This window comes from Rhinolophus sinicus, linkage group LG06 (genome assembly GCF_036562045.2).
Source record: "Rhinolophus sinicus isolate RSC01 linkage group LG06, ASM3656204v1, whole genome shotgun sequence".
Classification (NCBI taxonomy): Eukaryota; Metazoa; Chordata; class Mammalia; order Chiroptera; family Rhinolophidae; genus Rhinolophus; species Rhinolophus sinicus.
In genome coordinates this window covers 163968327-163991195 of record NC_133756.1, presented here as the reverse complement: position 1 = coordinate 163991195, position 22869 = coordinate 163968327, and the positions used below count along the sequence as shown (strand labels likewise).

Here is a 22869-nt window from a genome sequence, read left to right as displayed (position 1 = left end):
GAGAGCAGATTCCAAGAAGGCAGGAGGGGCCTGCAGGTCACATGGGCCCCCTGGGTGGCGTGTCACTGCGTCTGGCCCACGGAAGCCCTTCATCACTGTTACCTGCTGTTGCCTTTTTTCATCTTCAGCAGAATTAACCGGACCTCTGAGCCGTCAGTGAAACTATGTCCCAGTGTCTTGTCAGGAAAGCATGACATTGGGAGTTGTCTCTCCTGCGCTGTGCTAAGGCTGCTGTGTGCCACGGGCTCTCACGATACCTCAGGAACTCAGATCTCTCCGTCATGCTCCATGCCACCCTGAGCAGCAAGCCCGGGGCCCCAGGTGGGGACTGGAGTGCGGGGGGTGGCAGGGTGGGCCACAGGACCCACTAGTCACCCGCTAGTGAAGTGAGGGGTGTCCATAGGGCCCCGTGATGCTGGTGGGGTGGGGGCTGGGGCAGCAGGCGGAGCAGAACCAGGGAAGGGCTGTGGGCACAGACAGACAGACAGACAGACAGATGTGGTTGTTTGAATCCCAGCTTTGCCACGGGCTTACTGGATGGGATTTTGTAAGTTCTTTGAAACTCTGATTCAACAAAGCAGGAGTCAGCTGCTTCCTTATAGGGTTGTTTGGATTGAAATGTTGCATCAAGTGAGGCCGCAGACTCACCAGGCAGAGGCAGGGAAATGGGTCCAGCTGGCCAAGCAAGGGCACTGCTGTGTTTACACACACAGCTGCTCTGTGTTTCTTTCTCCCTCTTTTGAGAGAGACATGGAAATAAAGCATCTCTCCCTCTCTTCCTAACCTGACAAGTTGTGGGGCAAAGGGTAATGTGACGACCCACAGGGCTCCCCCTTTTTGGGGGAGCTGGGCTGGTGGGTGCCAGCAGGGATGTGAACAGGGTGCCACCAAGTCCTCTGGCTGTACCAGTGTCACCAAAGTACAGGCTTTGTACATGAATTATCTCAATCTGTATATATCAGTGATTTATTAAAATAAATCTGTTTGATTTGGTCTCAGACCACCTATTGGCAGCCTCTCTAAAAGATGTTAGCATACAGCCTCACGTAAATAATTCTGTAGTTTTCAAAGTACTCATCCACCCACCCAGCCATCTGTCCTTCCATTATTTTCTCCTCTCACCCACACATCCACCCATTCACCCATCTGCCTGTTCACCTATCCATCCGTTTATCCACCCATTCACCAACCCACCCATCCACCCACCCATCTACCCATCCACTTATCCACCACATATCCATCCATCCATCCATCCCCTCCTTTTATCTACCCACTCACCCAACCATTCACTCTTCCAGCCATCCATTCCCCACCCACCCATTCATCCATCTATCCATTCATCCGTCTATCTTCCCACCTACCCATTCACCCATCCATTTATTCTTCCTTTTCCTTCCTGCCTTCCTGTCATTCACTCACCCACCATCTACCCTTTCATCTTTCCCTCCTTAATTCTTCCCTTTCTTCCTCTCCTACACCCATCCATCCATCATCCACCCATTTATCCACCCATCCATCCATCCATCCATCTGTCATCCATCCATCCATCCATCCATCCATCCGTCCGTCCATCCATCCATCATCCATCCATCTGTCATCCATCCATCCATCCGTCATCCATCCACCCACCCACCCACCATCCATCCATCCATCCATCCGTCATCCATCCATCCGTCATCCATCCATCCATCCATCCATCCATCCATCATCCATCCATCCATCATCTATCCATCCGTCATCCATCCATCCATCCATCCATCATCCATCCACCCACCCACCATCCATCCATCCATCATCCATCCTTTAATCATCCATCCATCCATCCATCTGTCATCCATCCATCTGTCATCCATCCATCCATCCATCATCCATCCATCCATCCATCCATCATCCATCCACCCACCCACCATCCATCCATCCATCATCCATCCATTAATCATCCATCCATCCATCCATCCATCCATCCATCCATCCATCATCCATCCATCCATCCATCATTCATCCACCATCCATCCATGCATCCATCCATCCATCCATCCATCCATCTATCCATCCATCATCCATCCATCCATTATCCGTCATCCATCCATCCACTCACCCACCATTCATCCATCCATCATCTATCCGTCCATCCGTCCATCCGTCATCCATCCCACATCTGTTTTGAACTTGTAGCCACATCTGTCAGGCCCTGTACTCGATGCTAAGGCGGTGCCATGCACACAGAAGGCAGCTTTCCTTCCTGCAAGGACTGCCAGTTGATCTTCACCCACTGTCTCCTGTGAGACGAGGTCCAACCCTTGAACCCAGCAATCCCTTCATCCTGTTTCTTACCACTGGGTTGTGTGGCTGGTCGGAAGCTCCCTGGGCTGGGCTGAGGCCCGAGCTCCTACTGCAGTTCCCGCTCACTGCATGCAGCTGGGCTCTCATCTTCCAGCCGGCCTTTGCTGTGATCTGTAGACGAGGTATCGAACACATGATTTCCAAGACCTCTCCAGCTACGACACATCCATGGTGATCCGAATCTTCTTCATTCCGCCCATAAGTCAGTGAGGCACTAGGTGGGCCCTTCAGGGGGACAGAGGAGGAGCCAGCGGGAGACGGGTGCTCAGGGTTTTAGTGCTCAGTCCCACTGGACCGCGTGTTCTGCGGGCTGTCGAGGGCCAGGCACTCCGTCCAGTGCTGGTGGCACGAGGATGTGCCAGACGTGGTCCTGTCCCGTGCTTCTGACGGGTGCCAGGCTGAGCCTCTGGACGTGGTGGGGAGCGGGGAGACACAGGCGCGGGGAATTCTGCTCCAATAGGCACTGAGTGCCGGGGGCTGCCTCCCAGGTGGGTGAGGTGTGGGGGTCACAGCTCCCAGGTTCTCGTGAGTGTCAGCCAAACACAGTTGTGAGAACATGCCGTGCCCGTCACACTGCTGAGCGTGTCTTACCGTCCTCATTGCTGCCGTCGTCGTCATGGCCCTGGAGCCGGAGGGGAGCACACACGCGCAGAGGCGGCAGTGGTGGTGCTGGGTGGTGGCCTTGGCTTGGGACCCGGCTATGATGGATTGTGCATGGGCACAGGGAACAGGCAGGTGGGCAGGCCTGGCGTCCCTCCAGGCGGTGGGAGCTGTGGAAGATTTCCAAAGCAGACACTCCAACTGGAGCTGCATTTGGTCCGGAGGCTGTTGGAATGGCTGAGAAGACAAGATCTGAGCGAGGGGCTGCAGGGGCGCAGAGGGAGGGTCCTGGAGTCCTCTGTGACTGAGGCGGGGCGGAGCCGTGGGGACGTGCTCACAACAACATTTGTCCAAGCAGCTGCAGCCGGCCGCATCCAGAAACCTGCCTTCATCCTCAGCAGCTAGGCATTGTCCAGGGGCTCAGAATTCCTTGTTTGTTTTCCCCAAGCTCTTTTTTCATGTGACCAAGTTGGATTAGGGAGGAGGGGAGTGCAGGGCAAGTCGTTTTTAATTATCCCTCGTAATGAAGTCGGTGACAAGCCACAAGCCTGCTGTGCACACAGCCAGGACCACAGGGGCACCTGTTGGCATCTGGCCACATGGCCGTCCTTTCTCTGCAGCGGGTCACCAAGAGCATGCAGACCCCTGAGACGACAGGGCCAGCCCCAGACCCCTGGCTGGATGGGCCCTGTTAGAATATCCAGGGCCAGGATCTCAGAGTGGAGGGTGAAACGTGCTTCTACACTTTTGTAAAAACAAAACTGAGTGTGGCCTACACTGCTCTCCCCTCACGATACGGGCCACCAGCGCAGGAGGGAGACCATGTGCAGGAAGACAAGTCTCGGCCCTTGTCAGGGCCCCTCTGCAGCCCTTTCCAGAAAGGCCTTTCCTCCAGTGCCTGAAGACTGAGTGTGTGGTGCTGTGGGCATCTTCACCTCTGCCCCTCCCCCCAGCCATGTACGTGCCAACCTGGGTGGATTTCAAGGTGGATGTTGGCGTCTGAGCCCTGACTCTGAGCTGCCAGCCAGCTCAGCCTGCTCCCCTGTCCTCTCCCCCAGCTCCGTGCATTATGTTTGCCAGGGTCTTCTCTGAGTGACAGTGGTCACCACAGTGACAAGGCACCGAGCTTTCTTGAACCATGAGCTGGTCACCTTTTCTTGGGCGGACTGACCAGGATTTATGTCAACGTCCTTGGGGGTGGTAACTTTCCTTCTCGTGAGAGTTAACAAGGACCTTTGGTTCACTGTCTTTGGTTAAGCTACTTGAAATAGTTTTGCTGTTTATCGAAACTATCTTATTAGTTGATTGATTGAGTTTTCTTAACAGAGAGGTAATATTTGGTCTTCCTAGAATTTGCACAAAAGCAATTGGTAAATATACATATTAGGTTGGTGTAAATGTAATGGCGGTTTAAAAGGTTAAGAGTAATTGTCGCAATTACTTTTGCACCAACCTAATATACAGGAACCTCGGCCAAGCCCCCTCCCTCCGAGATAGTCACTGTTCACACTGAAATGTCTCCGTCCCAGGAGGTTTCGCTGGGTTAAATAGTGTCCCCTGCAAAATTCATGTTTACCCAGATCCGATGTGACCTTATTTGGAACTCAGCTCTTTGCAGATTTAATTAGTTCAGGTAAAATTAGGTCATACTGGATTAGGATGGGCCCTACTCCTGGTGCCTGGTGTCTACATAAGAGAGAGGAGAGAACTTCAGATACAGAGACACACAGACACACAGAGAGAAGGCCGAGGGAGACAGGCAGAGGTTGGGGACATGCGGCCACAGCCCAGGGACACTGAGCCCCCAGAAGCTGGAAGAGGCTCCCTCCCCAGGAGCCCCGGGGGTAGCCCGGCCTGCCGACACCTCCTCTTGCCCTTCTGGCTCCAGAACTGGGAGCGAGCACATTTCTGCTGCTTGAAGCCGTTGGTTTATGGGGGTTTCTCCCGGAAGCCCCAGGACAGCAGTGAAGATAGAGGTCACGCCGTGTTTTAATGTTACCTGCCTCCCTCACCTGGGAGTGCGTGCAGGTGCCCAGAAATCGTCCACACGTGGCACACTCCATGTTGCCAGGTGCCGTTCGGGAGCGGCATCTGTCCTTGTCACGCCCAGCGACGGGCAGCCACGTGGGAGCCCTTTGGCCCGTGAAGAAGCTGGGAGATGGTGTGAGCTGCGCCCCACGCCCAGGCTTCACTTCACGTTCCTGCCCCTTACCCCCCTCGTCCTGTGTCACCTTGGCCACCACCATCGGCTGGAGCCTCGGGGTCTCGTCAGCCCCACGGTGGGGGGATGTCCCCTCAGGACTGGGCTGTGACAGACACGCCCTCCAGGACTCGGTCTCTCGGGAAGTGATGACCTGAAGCCTGGCCTGTGGGAGGTGCTGGGACCCCGGTAGCCCCATCCCCAGAAAGTCTGCCTCCATTTCAGGAATCTGGCCTGGAGGGTCTTGCTTCTAAGGAGCTGTTTTATTACTTTCAGGAGTGGGTAGTCACTGGGACGTACTGCCTCACAGACTGCCGTGGGTCAGTGGGTTGTGTCAGTGGATCACATTATAATTATTTGTTTGCGGGTCTGTCTCTCCACCAGACTGTGGGGCCAGGAGGGCTGTGACCCTAGCATCCACTCAGTATTATCAGGGAGAGCCGAACCTTACCCTCTGTGCTGCTGGCCCCAAAGCTCTGTTCTGCCTCTCTCAGTATTAGAGAACTAGTGTTGCCGGCCTCTAATAGCCATGGTCAGGTGTGGCTATGAGTAACCAATTAATTCTAAATTTTTAAAAAGTTTGCCCTGCCAAGAAGTGTCCACATAGGTGCCCCAGCGCCGGGGCAGCGTTCCATGGTGTCTGAGCCCCAGTTCTTTCTCTTATGTGCTCTGTCATGTGTGGACTTTATTCCCGATTCCCCTCGTCGTGCGAGGAGGCTGCTTCAGCTCCACCCTTCGCATCATCACGCTGGTCAGCAGGAGACAGACGCGTGCTCTGAAAGGACTCTTCTCACCAGTGGAAACATTGCATTTACTTGTATCCATTGGCTAGGACCTTCCACAAGGCTTCCTTCTAGAAGGGAAGTGCCATCTGCTTTCTGGGCGACCAGGCTTCCTGCTGTGGGGCCAGGTTCTATTACGGAGGAAGATGAGAGTATAGAAAGTGGGGGACAGGCAGGCGCCCGGGCCACACTAGCCCTTTCTTTTACCTTTAGTGGGGAGAACACCTCTTCCAGAGGAAAAACCTCTTCTTTTCCTGGGAGGCTCGGGGGTTGGGATCTAAAGTTTGGACCTACGTGATGCAGAGAGAGTCCAGTATGTCACCTAGAGGGCTAGGTTCCGCCTTCCTCCCAGAGCCTGGAGAGTGGCCATGTGCCCATTTTCCAGATGGAAAATGCGCGTGGGCTGGGGGATCTCTGCCCAGGGCTGAGTTGAGCGTCTAGCCTTGCGGGTCCTCCTTCGGCAACTGTCCCCCAGTCACAGGTTGCTCGCCGGGGTCCGGGGCGGCCCCTGGAGTCCTTCCTGAGTTGCTGTCCCCATCAACCGACGGGAGCTGCAGGCCGTTATCCCAGGCGCAGGTGGGGACTTGGGACCCGGAACCTGCAGACCTGCGGGCCCCACCAGGAGTGGTGAGGACTTGCGTTCTCAGCAGAGAGGGGAGCTGAGGCTGACCCCCACGACAGGTGCGGTTTCCGCGTTGCACCTGGATGGCTCCCTCGGGCTCTAGGGCTTCCGGGTGAGTAGGAGTTGGGGTGTAAAGCACCCAGGCCTGTCCTCCGTGAGTACCGGCTCTCATGCGGGGAAAACATGGGGGGACCCTTGCTCCCACCTGCTCCGGTGTGGCCATGGGGCTGGAGAGTGTCTGGGGTGGGGGCTTTCAGGGTCGAGTCCAGGTTGGAGCTGTGTGACCTTGAGCATGTTGCTTCCCTTCTCTGAGTCAGTCTCACCTTCTGAGGATCGGCTTCCTGATGCCCTTGTGAAGATTCAAGGAGCTAAGGGGGGACATTCTGACACGTGCTATCCGTGGGTGGACCTGGAGAGCTGATTATGCTGAGTGAACTAAGCCAGGCACAGAGGGACAATCCCGTGTGACCCCGTCACACGAGGTCCCTGGGGACTCAGATTCACAGACACAGGAAGAAGATGGTGGTGCCAGGGCTGGGGGAGGGGGAGGGGAGTGAGTGTTTCGTGGGGACAGAGTGTCCGTTGGGGACGATGGCAAGTTCTGGGGATGGCGGTGGTGATGGTGCCACAGCAGTGTGAGTGTGCTGGCTGCCAGTGAGCTGTGCGCTTGAAAGTGGCAAAAAGGATCAATTTTATGTGTGTTTTACCACATTTAAAAATCACGTCACTAAAAAGGAGGTAATGTAAGGAAACGTTTTCCCCAATCATCAGCCAGAAGACTCGGTACATTGCGGCCGGCAGTGGATTTGACACGATGTTTCTGTCTGCGTGTTTTTCGCTTTGGCTTCCTTGTTGCGTAGACGCCATCATTAGAGCATCAGAGAGAAGAGGCCACGACTAGTTACTGTGTCATCCTCACGCCATGAGCATGGTGTTTCCCGTGTCACAGAGGAAGGAACTGAGGCCCAGAGACGAGCTCGCCTGCCCCGGGCTGTGCCCCACTGGACGCCGGGGGCTGTGGAGGACTGAATGGTGGGCTTGGTCTTTGCACTCACCTTGGAGCCCACCTGTCACCGTATTTATCCACACCCCGTGGTGGACGTGCCTGGCCGCCTCATTGTCCCCAGCGTTTGGCCCGGGTGCAGGCGCCTCGTGCACACAGCTCAGGTCTCCTGGGACTCATTTACTCAGCATAAATCCTCCGGGCGCGGTCACCAGGTCAGGAGGCCTGAGTGTCCGTGGGCACCAGTTCCCTGAACTGCTCTCCCAGAATCAGGTCCTACTTTGCATTCCTGGCAGTCCTGAGAGCGGCAGGGGTCGGGCTCCCTGGGGCTCTGATTCTGACGTGAGACCGTGCCCTGTGTTGGGTGCGTCTCAGTGGCACACTGGCATATGCCACTTCCCTCAGCCTCTCGATGCTGTGCCCTTGATGGGTTCTAGTGAGTTCCATGCCACTGTGCAAAACACAGGTGTGGGGTCAAATCTGTTGGACATGCTGCCTGCTTTGTTCCCTTCTTGGACCCTCAGGATGCTCTTGACTTTGGAATTTTAAAGGCCCTGATAAGTCCTGCACTAAAGAAGCCACCTCATTCAGTTTGATTGGGCATTTCCCAAACTTGTCTATGGAACCTATTTGCACAGCCTGCCTCCAGGATCCCCAGGGTCCTGTGGGACGCACTTTGGGAGTAAGACACTGAGTCACTAGGGTCATCTTATAACTGCTGGGCCTAGCGGGTGCCTGGGTTGGGCTGGTGGCACCTGCTTTCCCCTGCAGGGAGCTGGCTGTCATCCAAGCCCCCAACCCCCAAATTCCTGGCGACTCATAGGCAGATTCTTTTAGCCATCTTGTAAGACTCATTTCATAAAATAGTAACTAGACGCCAGCATTTAGAGTTAGGAGATTTCATGTAGAAACCCCGGCTTCTTGCTTCTTTTTTAGGAAGGTAGTAACAATACTGCTGTAGCTAAGACTCAGGAGAAGCGGCCGTCCTGGGTGAGGCGCCCGCCTCCTGCCTCGTGGGCTGGAAAATGAGGGGCCGTGGCCCTTGAGTGCTTATCAGCAGCTGAAATGGATGGAGAGCCACCCCTAGCCCAGGCCCTGCCAGGCCTTCTAGCACCATAAGGGAGCCGGACCCCACACTGGCCGGCTGCCCCAGCCCACCAGCCCACCCCACAGCCTACGCCCCTGGTGCCCACTGTGCACGCCGAGGCCTGTTCAGTGGCTGGGGTATCCCCAGGCAGAGCTGAGTCCGTTCGTCTGTCTAAGGTCTGAGGGTGCATTTTCATGGTAGGGACATCTGTTTATGAAGCCCGAGCCGAGGGCTGAATTAATGGAGTTGAATGTGGGGTCTGGGACCTTGGGGGAGTGAGAGCAGGTGCCTGGTCTGCTAAGTGCAGAGAAACGTGCAGGCAGGATTTTGGTGCCCGTCTCCTTTCCAAGGCAGTTTAAGATCTAGGGGGACAGTGTCCTCCTCGGCAGGTGGTGAGGAAGCCAGGCGTGTCCCCCCACTTTTAACATTGACAGCAGATTCCAGGGTGGATGGCTGTGCTTCTGGTTGGCAGAGGTGTGGACATGGCCACTGTGGGTCAGCAGGAGGCCCGCCTCCTGTGGGTGCCCTGCTTGGCACAATCGCTCAGCTGAGGCTTGAAATGAAGGCCTGTGCCTCAGTGTCCCCAGGGCCTGCTCTGGGGGGGGGCCCTCGTCCTGTGCGGGCCTGCACCCTGCATCTACAAAATGAAGGGCTCCGCCCTCTTGTGTGGGGGGGCCCCGCTGACCCAGCTGGGGTCACCCCCTCCTTAGAGCATAGAAGGGAGCCCTGGCCCCATGGCTGGGTGGTCTTTTGCGAACACAGATAAATGCCCAAATAACGTCACGTGCTGGGAGTACATCCTCTGCTCCGGGGACTGCCCCCAGGGCTCCATGTTTGGGCTCAGGGCACCCACGGGGCACAGGTCCCCCAGGGATAAGAAAGTGTGCTGATTTAAATGAGCACACAGACCCCAGAGCCTCCACTGTGTGTCCTGCGGTGGGTCACTTGACCTCTCTGTGCTGAAGTCGCCTCCTTGGTATCACGGGATGATAACAGCACTCCTTGTTGGGTTAGTGCCCGGAAGAGACATGAAACACGGGGCTTGTGCTGAGACGCTCTGGGACCTCAGCGGCAGCTGTGTGTCAGCCAGTGTCGGCGCCGTCGGCGTTGCCATTGCTCGTGATTCACAGAGGGACAGCGGAGGCAGAGCAAGGCCCAGGGGGAGTGAGTCTGATTCCTGCCCGGATGGGTAGACAGCCCCCTCTCCCTGTCCTGACTTTGCATGAGGTCATCATCCTTCTGAAACGCAATCCCAGGCCCTCCTCTTGCTCCCCCGTCTCTTTACAAAGACACAGAATCTGATTCTGGTCTCGGGTTGCTCTGCACCCTGACGGCATCTGGAGACCCTGCCCTGGACCGCGGGGGGACATGGGACATCCATGGCGCTTCCCGTTCTGCAGGCCCCCATTTTCTGCCCCCTTGTGCGCGGTCTTGTTGTCTAGTGGCAGGAAGCTCAGGGCGACCCCACCCAGCACCACTCGCAAGGGGGCTCTTTTCAGCCTGAGCTGCAAACTCCCTGGAAATGTGCTGTCGGCTCCCTTTGTTCTGCTCCCTGATTGCCCGTCTCTCTAATTATGGGAAGTGCTTATTCATTCACGAGGCCCGTCCGTCCCTTTGATTCTTAATTTCACTGGGCTTCTCTCTAGTTTTCATCTCTTACATCCCGTTTCTCACGGGGATCAGGTCTCCCCCACCCGTCCAGTCCAGTCCTGGGGTTTCTGGGAACCGTCTTTGTGGACGACTCAGAGGTTTCGTAAAGCACGTCCCAGCAGCCCCCTGTGTCCTCGGCGTCTAGGACTGTTTCCTGCCCTGGGCGCCCGTCCAGCTCCAGGGCCAATGCCAGCAACTGGAGTGGCCGCCTCCCTCCCACGGCGCTGGCCGCAGGGCAGACGGCACAGTCCTCCCGCCGGACGTTCACAGAGCTGAGCTGAGGCTTCAGAGACTGACTCGGAGACTGTCAGGGGCGGCTGGTTCCCCGTCCACTTCTCCGCCTTCTGGGAAGGGGAGGGTGTTCAGAGTGTGACTCTCCCTGTGACACAAGCACGGTCATTACCACCCAGTGTCCTCGCTTATCTCAATTTATTGTTCCCTGGTAGAAATGCGTTCTCTTTGTTTCTCACTCCAGACAATGGTTTTGTTCTCTTAGGAGAAAATTTGGTTGCAGTCACCGGGTCACATAAGTTGGTGTGACTCTTTGGGGAAAGCAGTTTGCCAAAAGTATGTCTGGAGCCATAGAAACGTTCAGACCTGGCCATTCCTCTGCTGGGAATATAATTGGAGGATGCGATTCCAAGAAGAAAGTGGTGTATGCAGGAAGGTGTTCATGGCAGCGTTATTTATAAAAGCGACAAGCCCCGAACCGGCTCAGTCTGGCTCTGAGGAGTTTGTCACATGACTCGTAAAGCCCCAGCATGTGGACTCTAAATATTCTGGAATGTGGAACGGGTTAACTAAGATGCGGTGGCCGTAGGGACAGAGCCTTTCAAAGGGCAAAAGGCAGAACCAAGTCCGCTTGCGCGGCTTTCCTGAGCGTGCCTCTGAGCGCTGGGTCTGGGCGAGCTTGTCCGTGCTGGGGACGTGTGCGGCCTTTGCAACAGTCTCCTGACGAAGGTGGTGGTGCTGGTGGTGTGTGGCTCGGCTAAGGGTTTCGGGGGAGACACTTTCATGCCCCTAAAAGGAAAATGCACAACAGTTTCGGGGGAACCTGAGCAGCTTGGCGGTAACTTCAGCAGCTTGAGTTTGATTCAAGGCAGTGCCCTGCTGACCCCATTAGGAAAATGGGGCATTTGTTGGACTTTTTTAAGCAGAGTGTTAATGAGTTGAACTGGAGCTGTGGGGGCACCTTCAGCCAGGACGATGGTGCTGGAAGCTTCTTTCTGTCCAGAGGCATGAAAGGGGGCCAGCCGTGTGCTGGGAGGCCATGTGCTGGGAGGCCGTGTGCTGGGAGTCCATGTGCTGGGAGGCCGTGTGCTGGGCGTGCTGTGTGCTGGGAGGCCGTGTGCTGGGTGGCCGTGTGCTGGGAGGCCGTGTGCTGGGAGGCCGTGTGCTGGGAGGCCGTGTGCTGGGAGTCCATGTGCTGGGAGGCCGTGTGCTGGGCGTGCTGTGTGCTGGGAGGCCGTGTGCTGGGAGGCCGTGTGCTGGGCGTGCTGTGTGCTGGGAGGCCGTGTGCTGGGTGGCCGTGTGCTGGGCGTGCCGTGTGCTGGGAGGCCGTGTGCTGGGAGGCCGTGTGCTGGGAGGCCGTGTGCTGGGAGGCCGTGTGCTGGGCATGCTGTGTGCTGGGAGGCCGTGTGCTGGGCGTGCCGTGTGCTGGGAGGCCGTGTGCTGGGAGGCCGTGTGCTGGGAGGCCGTGTGCTGGGAGGCCGTGTGCTGAGCGTGCCGTGTGCTGGGAGGCCGTGTGCTGGGAGGCCGTGTGCTGGGAGGCCGTGTGCTGGGTGGCCGTGTGCTGGGCGTGCCGTGTGCTGGGAGGCCGTGTGCTGGGAGGCCGTGTGCTGGGAGGCCGTGTGCTGGGAGTCCATGTGCTGGGAGGCCGTGTGCTGGGCGTGCTGTGTGCTGGGCGGCCGTGTGCTGGGCGTGCCGTGTGCTGGGCGTGCCGTGTGCTGGGCGTGCTGTGTGCTGGGAGGCCGTGTGCTGGGAGTCCATGTGCTGGGAGGCCGTGTGCTGGGCGTGCTGTGTGCTGGGAGGCCGTGTGCTGGGCGTGCAGTGTGCTGGGCGTGCAGTGTGCTGGGCGTGCCGTGTGCTGGGAGGCCGTGTGCTGGGCGTGCTGTGTGCTGGGAGGCCGTGTGCTGGGCGTGCCGTGTGCTGGGCGTGCCGTGTGCTGGGAGGCCGTGTGCTGGGCGTGCCGTGTGCTGGGCGTGCAGTGTGCTGGGCGTGCCGTGTGCTGCGCGTGCCGTGTGCTGGGCGTGCCGTGTGCTGGGAGGCTGTGTGCTGGGCGTGCAGTGTGCTGGGCGTGCCGTGTGCTGCGCGTGCCGTGTGCTGGGCGTGCCGTGTGCTGGGAGGCCGTGTGCTGGGCGTGCCGTGTGCTGGGCGGCCGTGTGTACCTACTGAATGGCTCAGGGCTCCTCCCACCATACAGACGCCCACAGGGAACTATTGCATCGAGGCCCCTCCCCCGGAAAGGCAAGGGGTCCTTGGGGAAGGATTCGCTGAGGCCAAATCTCCGAGCCAAGAGGCAAGATGAGGGTGGTGCGGCCATCCACCCAGGGTTCTTCTGCTTCCGAGCAGGTTTCAGCCCCTTACTGCAGAGAATCTGATCCTGTCCAACGTGACCTCTCATGTCACAGGAGACATGTGCCAACATGGCCAGGCCAGGGCAGCTTCAGAAGACGTCCCCCAGCGGGGAGAGACGCTCTCCTGTTGTTCCCCCCCCTTGCTCCCCTGCTCTTCGGGGGTGGGTTATTCCTGGTTTGGGGGTTTTCCTGACGTTGGTGTCTAATGGGAGGGAGCCTTGCTGCCGGCTCTGCCCTGGAAGGAATGTGTTTGAAGGTTGTATCAGTCGCTGAGGCTTAATTAGTTCCCCAAATACAAGTCTGCGTTAGACTCTGTTAACGAGATGATGAACCAAGCTGAGTGGGGACCGACGGGGGCTCTCACAGCGTTGTTATGAGTGCTTCATTCTCCGGGCGTCCTGGCACCTGCACAGGTTTCAGTCGGCTAACACCTTCATCTACGAGGTGGGGGCCCCCCTGCATCTACCCTCAGCGTCCAGCTTCCTGGGGCTGCTGGAAATTCACACACATTGGGTTCCTGTGTGGAAATCAACCTCCTCAGTGTCTGGGATCCGTCCTGCAAGGGCACCCCCAGTACCAGGAGCAGCTGTTTGTCCCGGGCCTCCCTGCTTGTGAGGTCGGTGGTCAGGGCACAGCCAGGCCGCCTCACTCTGCCTCACTCTGCTTTGACACACTCACTGTCTCCACCCGGGCACACCTGTGGCCTCTGGACATGGACAGCAGGCACTGGCTGCTGGATACCACGTGTGTGTGCAGGTGTGCATGTGGGGGGGCACTGCTTGGCTTAATGTAGTTTATGAGCCCGGGACTTCTGCCTTCTGATAATGGCCGAGCAGCTCTTGTCATATGAACGCAAGCGTCCTGCTGATAACAATGACAAACTCTGGATAAACCATAAAAATAGCAACAGTGGCTCAATGGCATTGGCAGGCAACCAAAGGCTGACAGAACTGGAAGGGCTGGGACCCCTGACAGGAAGAGAGCCCGCCAGGGGAGGCCCACATGAACGAGGGGTTCCCCTGACAGAAAGTGGGTGTCACTGGGGTAAGGATTTGGTGGTTGGAGGTCGAGGTGAAGGCTGCCTGAGTGTCTGGAAATAGATGAGGGGGAACCTTTATGTGCAGAACCCCCACATCTGCACATACAATCCTCTCAGCTCCTTGACTAACTTCTGAACTATCATGAGACTCCCAGGGTCCCAGGGGAATGCAGCAGCTTAGCGCTCAAAGAGCCGAGGGGAGATTTTAGTAGCGCCCCCCCCCCCCCGAGGGGAGGCAGTGTCAGGTTGAGTCCTGCCACGTGAAAGGAGCTTGGCAAACACTTTGGGTTTTCTGCCAGAGCCCCAGAAGAGCCCCGGAAGTCAGGACCTCATCCAGGGACCAAGCCAACAGAGATTCTCCCCAAAAGCCCACAGCCGAGCCTTCCCAGAGCACGGTGTCCTACTTGTACTTTTCCTCTGTGCCAGGAAAGCTCAGCACGCTTCCCAGGATGGTAACAGGACCCAGGGACTACAACAGGTCGGAGGCAATGGCTGAGACAGAATAAAAAATGACTAGACATGCAAAGAAGCAGGAAAATGTAACGTGTGATATCAGAAACCACAATGAACAGAAACAGACCGACAGACAACCCAGATGTCAAGATGGGCAGACGGGAACCTACAGTCCTGTCTGTAGCAACTGGAACATGTGATTATAAGCTCCCACTTGGTGCCAGGTCTTGTGTTGTATCCTGAAGCTAGAAAGGTGTGTGGACCCCGCTCCTGCCCCATGCCTTCTGGAACATTCCAGTTGTGCGAAGGCGGTATTCACAGTGGGGAGAGTTCTGGAAACAGTCATTTCATGTAGTGAGGCAAACACAGGGAAAGACTCAATGACTGAGTGCCAGGTGGGGGGTGGGCAAGTGCCGTCCTTTTATTTATTCATTTGTTGAGTGAAGATTTGAAACAAGGGTTTCCTGTGAGGGGCCGAGCTCGGTTCTGGTGGTGAAGTGGTGAATAAGACAGATTCGGTCCCTGCAAATGTTTTACTGGAGGGGAAAAGATAGGATAAGCAAACTCGTAAATCATGTGATTTCAAATTTTGATAGATGCAATGAAAGACAGATAATGAGGGGTTCCAATGGAGAATAAGGGGGTTACCCTTTTAGAGAGGATGCCTCTCTGAGGAGGTGGCCCTGCGAGTGAGTGCTGAAGGCTGGAGTTAGGGGCCAGCCCGGGCAGGGCGGCTGCAGGGGTCCAGGTGGGGACACAGCGCAGGCAAAGCCCCCAGCTGTGTTCAGGGCATTGAGAGGCAGCTGGCAGGGGCCTGTGTGGGTGAGGGGCAGCGTGGAGGAGCAGGGGCACGGAGGAGGGGCACGGAGGAGATGGCATGAGGTCCCCAGAGGCCTGGAAGGGGAGAGTGACACATCGTGCCATATGCGGTGTCCTCGCCAGCTCAGGCAACTGTGACAACCACCGCAGGCCAGTGGCTTGCACAGCGGGCATTTACCTCTCACAGTGCTGGAGGCTGGAGTCTAAGATCAAGGTGCTGACCAGTTCAGACCCTAGAGAGCCCCCCCCCTGCCCCCCGCTGGCTTGCAGGCAGCCTCCTTGTCACTGTCCTCACGTGGCAGAGAAAGACGTCTCTCTCTGTGCCTCCTGCTCTGAGGGCACTCATCCCATCTTGAGGGCGTCACCCCCAGGGCCTACCTCCCAATACCGTCCCACTGGGGGTTAGGGTCTCACCGTATAAATCTGGGGACGCAGACATGCAGTCCGCAGCATGTGGTCACTCTGGTGACTCTGACCATCTTGGGAGCTGCCTTTGAGCTGCTGTGTGTGCTCAGCTTTCCAGTGTCCTTGGACACGTGGGCGTTGTGTGGCTGCCGTGATTCTGTGTGGTCCTGGCATCTGCAGTCCAGTCCCAAATGTCCAGGTGTCTGGGCGAGGAGCCCTTGAGGACAAAGCCATAGGCTGTGATGGAGGCAGGGGTCCCGCCCTGGTGGCTCATGGGAAACCAGCCAAGGCTGGAGAAGTGCCTCGTCCTCGGGCTGCCACTTCAGTTCGCCCCCGCGGGCTCCTCCGTGGGTCGTGCTTCCCGCTGTGCCAGAACTCCACGGTCACGTATGTGAACACTGCACTCTGCGGGGCTGACTCCCTTTGGGTGGGTGCAGTTGCTGCACCCCATCGAATGTGCAGCAGGAAGGCAACGTGTCCCAGGCAGGGAGGGGCCAATGGGGGGGCATGATTCCGACCCCCCTACACCCAAGCTTTGCTTCTGGGTGCTACCACGGCTGTGGTGAGCCGGGCTGAGAATCAGGGCCGCCTGGTGGCCCTGAAGGAGGGGGTCCCCCGACTCCCACTGAGGAGTGAAGCTGGGGCCTCCATGCACCCACATAGGTGAGCCAGCTCGCGACATCCAGGGCTCACTGACGGCTACTGGAACGGGGGCGCCCACTCTATGGCAGGAAACTAAGTGGAGCTCCTACCTGCGTCTTGTGGTCCCTCTTCCCCTTGCTGGGCCCCCTGCAGGGGAGGGAAGCTGATAGGCAACCCACCCCTGTGGGCTCCCAGATGCCCAGAAACCCAGTGGGTCAGGAAGATGCGCTATGCAGGTGGGGTATGCAGGGTGGGGGCCCACTCCCCAGCCTCCAGTAAGGTCCCAGAGTGAGCCCAGTGTGCCACTGGGTCATACAACCGCCCCCTCCCCAGGTTTCTGCAGCCTTGGGACCCTCTCAGAGACCTGACACCAGCAGGGCAGGGGCTGGCCTCCCAGTTTACAGGTGAAGACACTGAGTCCCAGCTCTCCCCTGAGAGTCCATTACTTGGTGCACGCTGGACAAGGGCCCAGTCAGGTCAGGTCCTGCAGGAAGGGGCGGTCCAGCCAGCGTCCGGCCCCGCAGTGGGAGGAGCCTGTGGTTCTCATCCAAACCGTTGGCACTCGTGTGTTTCCTATAGACTCAAGGTTTGCACAGAGCCCCCCGGTGTCCCGTCATTCTGGGGGGGGTTCTGGCGATCAGTCTCGGGGAGTCAGGGCTGGGTCAGAGGGACGGAGCCCAGGTCTTCTCTCCCGAGGGGCCTGAGTCTCTGCTGGGAGCCCTGGTGCAGTGGGTCCTGGCTCAGTCCTCAGGGTGGCCCGGGGAACACGCAGGAGGGATGTGGCACTGTGCCAGGGGGGAGGTGTCCTGTGACGCCTCATGGGCTCACGCGAGTCTGTTGAGCAGACAGGGCTGGTGGGCACTCTGAGCCTCAGTTTCCTCTGTGGGTGGTCCAGGGTCCTCAGTCTCTTGGTTCTCAGAAGGACCACAGGGGTGGCCCTTGCTGTCTCTAAGCAAAGGCACTGCCACGTGCCCCATGCCTCCGGTCAGAGCAGTTTGTGGAGTACGCAGCGTCCTTGGAGGACCCCCTTGGTGCAGGGTAAAGCTGCAGGGAGGCAGAGGGAGGAGGGCAGCATTTGGAGGCTGTGACCCTCCGAGACTGTGCCCTGGGACCCTCCCCCTGATTGTGGTCAGCCCCGGGCCTACCCTCCAAAACCCGTCTCCCTGACCCCACTCTGCCTTTGGTCTTGTACCTAAAGCCCGATCACTGTGTCAGCAGCCTGGTGCGGAGCACGTGCGGGAGCTTCTGTCCCCGTCTGCCAGCAGTGCCCTGTCTGGCCCCGCGCGGTTCTGAAGCTCCACCTCGGTGCCCCTCACCCCAATTCTCCACGGGCCCCGAGTCTCCACGGCCCCTCCAGGGGCAAAGCTTCCCTCCCTGAGCCCCGCTGACGGGGCCGGGGATGGTACACACGCTGCAGACACCTACGGCTTTGTTTAAAGATAACCCCGCATTACTGCCGAGACGCCTTTTTATATCCTGTGTTATTTATAAGAGCATGATTCATTTAGCTATGATTGTGAGATGGGGAAATGTTGTCTACTAATATTTAAATTGCAGTGATCCAAAGCTACGCAGAAAGGCAGCAAGGCCTGCTGTTTGGCTCAGGTGGGGGCAGGAGGAACCCTGGTCTGGGCACGCTGGACCCGCCGGCCGTCTCCCTGCCCCGGCCGAGCTGGGCAAGGCTCTCTTTCTCGGCATTTGGTTTTCAGTTCTGCGAGGTACAGGGGAGGGTGTGGCTGGTGAGCCACTGAGCCCTCTGGAGTTCCGTTTCCTCCTTTCAGTTCCCAGTGCGCCTCTTGTCTGATGGAGGCTGGATCCACCCCCGTGAGTTTGTGCTAAGACAGAAGTAGCCTCATGCCCTCCGCTGCCTCCATCCCAGCCTGCTCACCTTCTCCCGCCCACAGTAGGAGGTGGGGCCCGAGTAACTCCCCAGGCCACTTGAGGAGAAAAGGGAATCAATCACCCACCATCTGGGATTTCAGGGTCTCCAGACATTCCTGCCCGAGGCCCAGCGTCATCGGCTGTCTCGGTGGAAGCAAAGGTCCACTGTCGCTTGTTGACACAGGAAAGGAAGGTACTAAAGGATGTGGGTGGTTCACAGTGCGCCAAGGGACCAGAGAGCCAGGCTGGGACTGTGTGGCCAGCCTGGTGTCCAGCCACCCGTGGCTGCTCCGTGGAGCCAGCCCTGCCCTGATGTGAGGTGCCCCAGGGCAGCTTGGCCTCCAAGGGGCAGACAGGACCCTGGGTGGAAGTAGGGAGAGGTGGCTGCAGGCCCCAGGCGGCTGCAGTGCAACCAGGAGACCAGCCTTCTATGCCTGGAAACCTGCCCCAGGACACTCAGAACAAAATAGAAGCTGGGACTCGCGACCTGTCTCTTCATTGGTTCATTCATTCATTCATTCACTCATTCATTCATTCTCACCAGAGCTTTAGGGTACACCTGCAGTTTGCAAGGTAATGGGGTGGGCGGTCTGGGCATTGAACTTGCCTTCAAGGAGTTTAAAGTCTCCTAGAACCAGGAAATGCCCCAAGGCCAGACTGCTGTCATGGGAGCCCTGGGAAGGGGTCTGTCCGATGAATGGATCAGTCAGGGAGACTTCCTGGAGGAGGCGACACCAGAAAAAATAACATACATGCATCCAGAGGGACCTGGGAGGACTTATCACGGATGTGTGGTCAGGGTGGGGTGGGCAGATGGCCTCACCACCTGCTTCCAGATTTCTTACATTTAATATATGCAAATAGCCAACGCTGACAGCCCTAAAGTCCAGTTACAAATCCAGAGTGACATGACCCTCCTATGAGGCGGCACCATTCAGTCCTCGTCTGACAGATGAGGAAACAATGGCACCAAGAGACGTGGTGACTGTCCCGGGGTCACAGACCCGGAAAGTTGTGGGGCTGGGATTTGACCCGGAAGGTCAGTGCCCCCCTCCTTTGTGCTTCACACACGAGCTCGGTGATCCCACAACCAACACTGGCAATGAGTTGGGTTATTCCCACCTTACAGATGGGGAAACTGAGGGCTGGGGTGGCTGGCCAGTCCACAGCCACCGAGGGAGGAGGACAGAGCCAGCCTCTGCGTCATGCTGGGCTCCCACGTCTGGCTCTTTCCCTGTGCCGTCTCAGTGACTCCAGCAGGAGGAGGTGGGCTCACCACGGACACCCCCAAGCCATGTCCCTGGGACCTGCCAGCACGCCAGACTCCCGGGGTATGTTTACAACACCTGGCGCTTCCTCCCTGCCAGGATTTCAGAGTCTTGAAATGTTCTGATGTGCGAAGAGCCTTTTTTTATACAAGAGATGAAATTATTTTCAGCCTGTTGTCAGGCAGTTGTCAAAAGACGTGGCAAATAAAGGGCCAACGGAGTGAGGGTTTTGTGAGGGCGAAGCAGAGCTTGAGGGGAGCCTGTGGGTCGCAGAGGTGAAGCTCGGCAGGAACCGGGGGCTGGGAGGTGGACCGGCCTACACTTTCTCAGTTTTTATTGTTTGTGTGTTTATTGTTTCTTACGAAGGGTCTAGCAATGGGGTTGGGCTGGGTGCAGCCAAGGTGGGGAGCTAACGGGCCAGGCTAGGAGGCCGACCGTTTGGGGCTTTTGCGGGTGACCCTCTTTTCCTTCCTGGCGAGTTTCTGAGTTGGGGGCCTCCATCTAATCTTTCCTCCTGTTTCTTGGTCTTTTATTCAGCACCCAACTCAAAAGGCGCTCGCACGTCCTTTGGGATGGGGGGGGATGGTGGGGGGTGGGTAAGCAGGTGGACAAGTTCCCCACGTGCCCCCATCCAGCTCGGACCCAGCAGTTGCTCCCCTCCCATCTCCATCTTGTCTGGAATGAAATCCGTTTGAAATCAAACCTCGCTGGCACCCAGTCAGAAGGACTGCCCAGCATCGCATCTCGTGGTCTTCCCTGCGAGACCCTGTGTAAGGAACCAAGGGTCTCCAGGCCGGGGGAAGGCAAGATCAGCCATCTTTGGACATCTGGGCCTCGGACACCTGCAAACCCACGGCTGTGGGGCAAGGAGGCCTGACCCACGTGGGACCCTACCTGTCACATCCACAGGACCTTGCAGTGGGTCTCAGGAGCCTGATGGGGGCCCCACGGGAATGTCCCAGCGTCTGAGACCCATCACAGGATGAACTGCTTGGACTGAAAGATGTCTGGGAGCCTGCCGGGGAAATGGGGTTTAAATTTCGGCTTCCATCTTTGTCTTGATTTTCCTTTTGGGCCTCCAGCTCTCAGGGTTTCTAATCCCCTCGTCTTGGAGAATGGAGTCCGTGTTGCTTCATTCCTGCGGCTCTGCAGGAGGTTGGGGGTAGGAGACCAAGGGCAGGTCCACGTCCCTCTGCCTCTGCTGCCCAATTTCTAGATTCACTTGGGTCAGCCCCGGGTCTCTGTGGCTTCAGTGTGAAGGGCAGAGTGCAGTCTGGGCTTTTAGTGCCTCGGCTTTCCCTTCAAACTATGTGGCGGGTGCAGGCATATCATCTGTGCAAAGGGAAAGGAGATTTGTGCATGTGGCCCACAGCCAGGATTGTCAGCCTGCGTCTGACAGCGGGAACCACCGCACACAGGTAGTGAGCTCCCTGTTGCTGGAAGTGTTCGAGGAGAGCATGCCTGCCCGTGGCGAGGAGGCCTTCGTTGCTAGCGGAGGCCCACCTCCCCGACAGGGTTTCTGTGGGGCAGAGCCTGGCCCAGGGCCGGGCACATAGTAGGCCTGCACATACATGCCAGAGCTACGGCTCCTCATTTCTGTGACGTCTTTACTCAGATTCCTGGGAATGTGGGCTGGAAAAGTTGTCTGCTTACTAAAAGACTGGAAGGTGTCTGGAATAGGATTCCTTTGGTGTGGGCTATTTCCTGGGTTCCTCAAATCCTACTGTTTCCAGTCAGGTCTCATTTCCAGCTCCGCCCCTGTGCAGTCGAGAGGGGACCAGGAGCCTCTCCTGTTTACTCTGTATCCCCTGGACCCACACAGAGCCTGCCATCCACGAGTGCATGGGACTGGAATGTAGGGGTGCGTGGCCCCTCCACCCCAGGCCTGTTTGCTGGATACAAGGCCCCTTCTCGGGTGGGCAGCCCCAGGATGCTGTGTTTCTGACTCTGCCCCATGTGTGGGCAAAATCCACTGCGAGAAACAGTGGCTCTCCCACCTGGGCCACGTGTCCCTGCTGTTTGGGGAACTGGGGTTCTGCCCCCTCTGTCCTCAACTCAGAAAAGAGGTGGGATTTTTCCCTACATCCTCCACCCAAGGTCAGCAGCTGGGGGCGGGCCTACAATGTTGGGGGCTCCGCTGGCCTTTGGTGACGTCCCTACCACCATCGACCCTGGAATGCTGGCACTCGGCTCCGCTGGCAGCGAAGGTTGGCGTGGGAACTTGGCGCGGGACGAGGCTGCGTGTAGCTGGGAGGGCATCCATCACCGACAGATGGAGGCAGGGTTGAGCATCGCTGAGCCTCCCACGCCCCGGAGGCTTCCCTGAGCTGTGGCGAGTGCCCGGGGCCCACGTGGCACACAGGGCTCAGCCTCTGGAGGGGGCTCCCTTGGCTAGCCGTCACTGGCGTCCTGTGCCAGCCAGAAGACGGCCGGGCCTGTGGCCAGTGCACCCCCAGGAGCCAGACATGGCCATCTCGCAGACCCCCAGCCAGTCTGCCCGGGGACACAGCTTCAGCCTCCCACGGTGGCAGCCCGAGTCGAGTCCCTGTTGGTGACACTTCCTGCATCTGAGGGAGATGCTTCTGGAAGCTATGCTTCCTGTCCCACATGTGCAAGGACCCTGAGCTTCTCCAGTGCCACCTCTGTCCCCAAGGGTGTGAAGTGTGCGGGACAACTCGGTGGGGTCTTGGGTGATAAATGCGCAGTGACAGAATCACTTCTTAGGGCACATCTTAGAACCAGCTGGGGCTCCGGCCTGGGGGTTGGGACCTGGCGGGGTGGGCGGCGGGAGTCTCCCAGGCAGAGAGTGCCAGCAGCAGAGGGCATGTGACGTGATGCGGTGGGACTTAGAGAGATGGCATTTAGGTGCGTGGCTAATACAGGGCGCACGCTGGATGGTCCGAGGCAGATTTTGTTCTCACGCACTGGGAGACCGTCTGGCATGGCGTCCGCCAGTCTGGGCGTCCCATTGCTGCTTCTGCTGTCATTCTTGTCACAAGTATGTCAACCATACGGACTTCGTTTCACATGTTCCCGCTGCTTGTTCCTCATCTTCTCTCTCTCTCCTCCTCTCTCTGTGTTTTTTTTTTTTTTTTTTTTTTTTTTTTTTTAATTTCGGAAGCAGTTCTCTTAGCAACCGAAAAACTGCACACTTAATTACAGCCCCAGCAGCAGACGCAGCGGGTGACAGAGCCCGCTCCCCAGAGCCCCGTTTAGTGTTCAAGAAGACCCTTCTCCTCGTGTGGTGACCCCCTTCCAGACCCCTCTCCTCTGTGGTGACCCCCTTCCAGACCCCTCTCCTCGTGTGGTGACCCCCTTCCAGACCCCTGTCCTCTGTGGTGACCCCCTTCCAGACCCCTCTCCTCGTGTGGTGACCCCCTTCCAGACCCCTCTCCTCGTGTGGTGACCCCTTCCAGACCCCTCTCCTCTGTGGTGACCCCCTTCCAGACCCCTCTCCTCTGTGGTGCCCCCTGCCACCTGCCACAGGGCACACTGGTGA

The 22869-nt window shown here is 57.8% G+C and overlaps 1 protein-coding gene across 14 annotated transcripts in view; it reads left to right on the top strand.

Annotated features, from left to right (window-relative positions):
* The window catches only part of SHANK2 (SH3 and multiple ankyrin repeat domains 2), a 457209-nt gene that overhangs the window by 179671 nt on the left and 254669 nt on the right, over positions 1 to 22869 (top strand). The gene's annotated exons all lie outside the window — the stretch shown is intronic.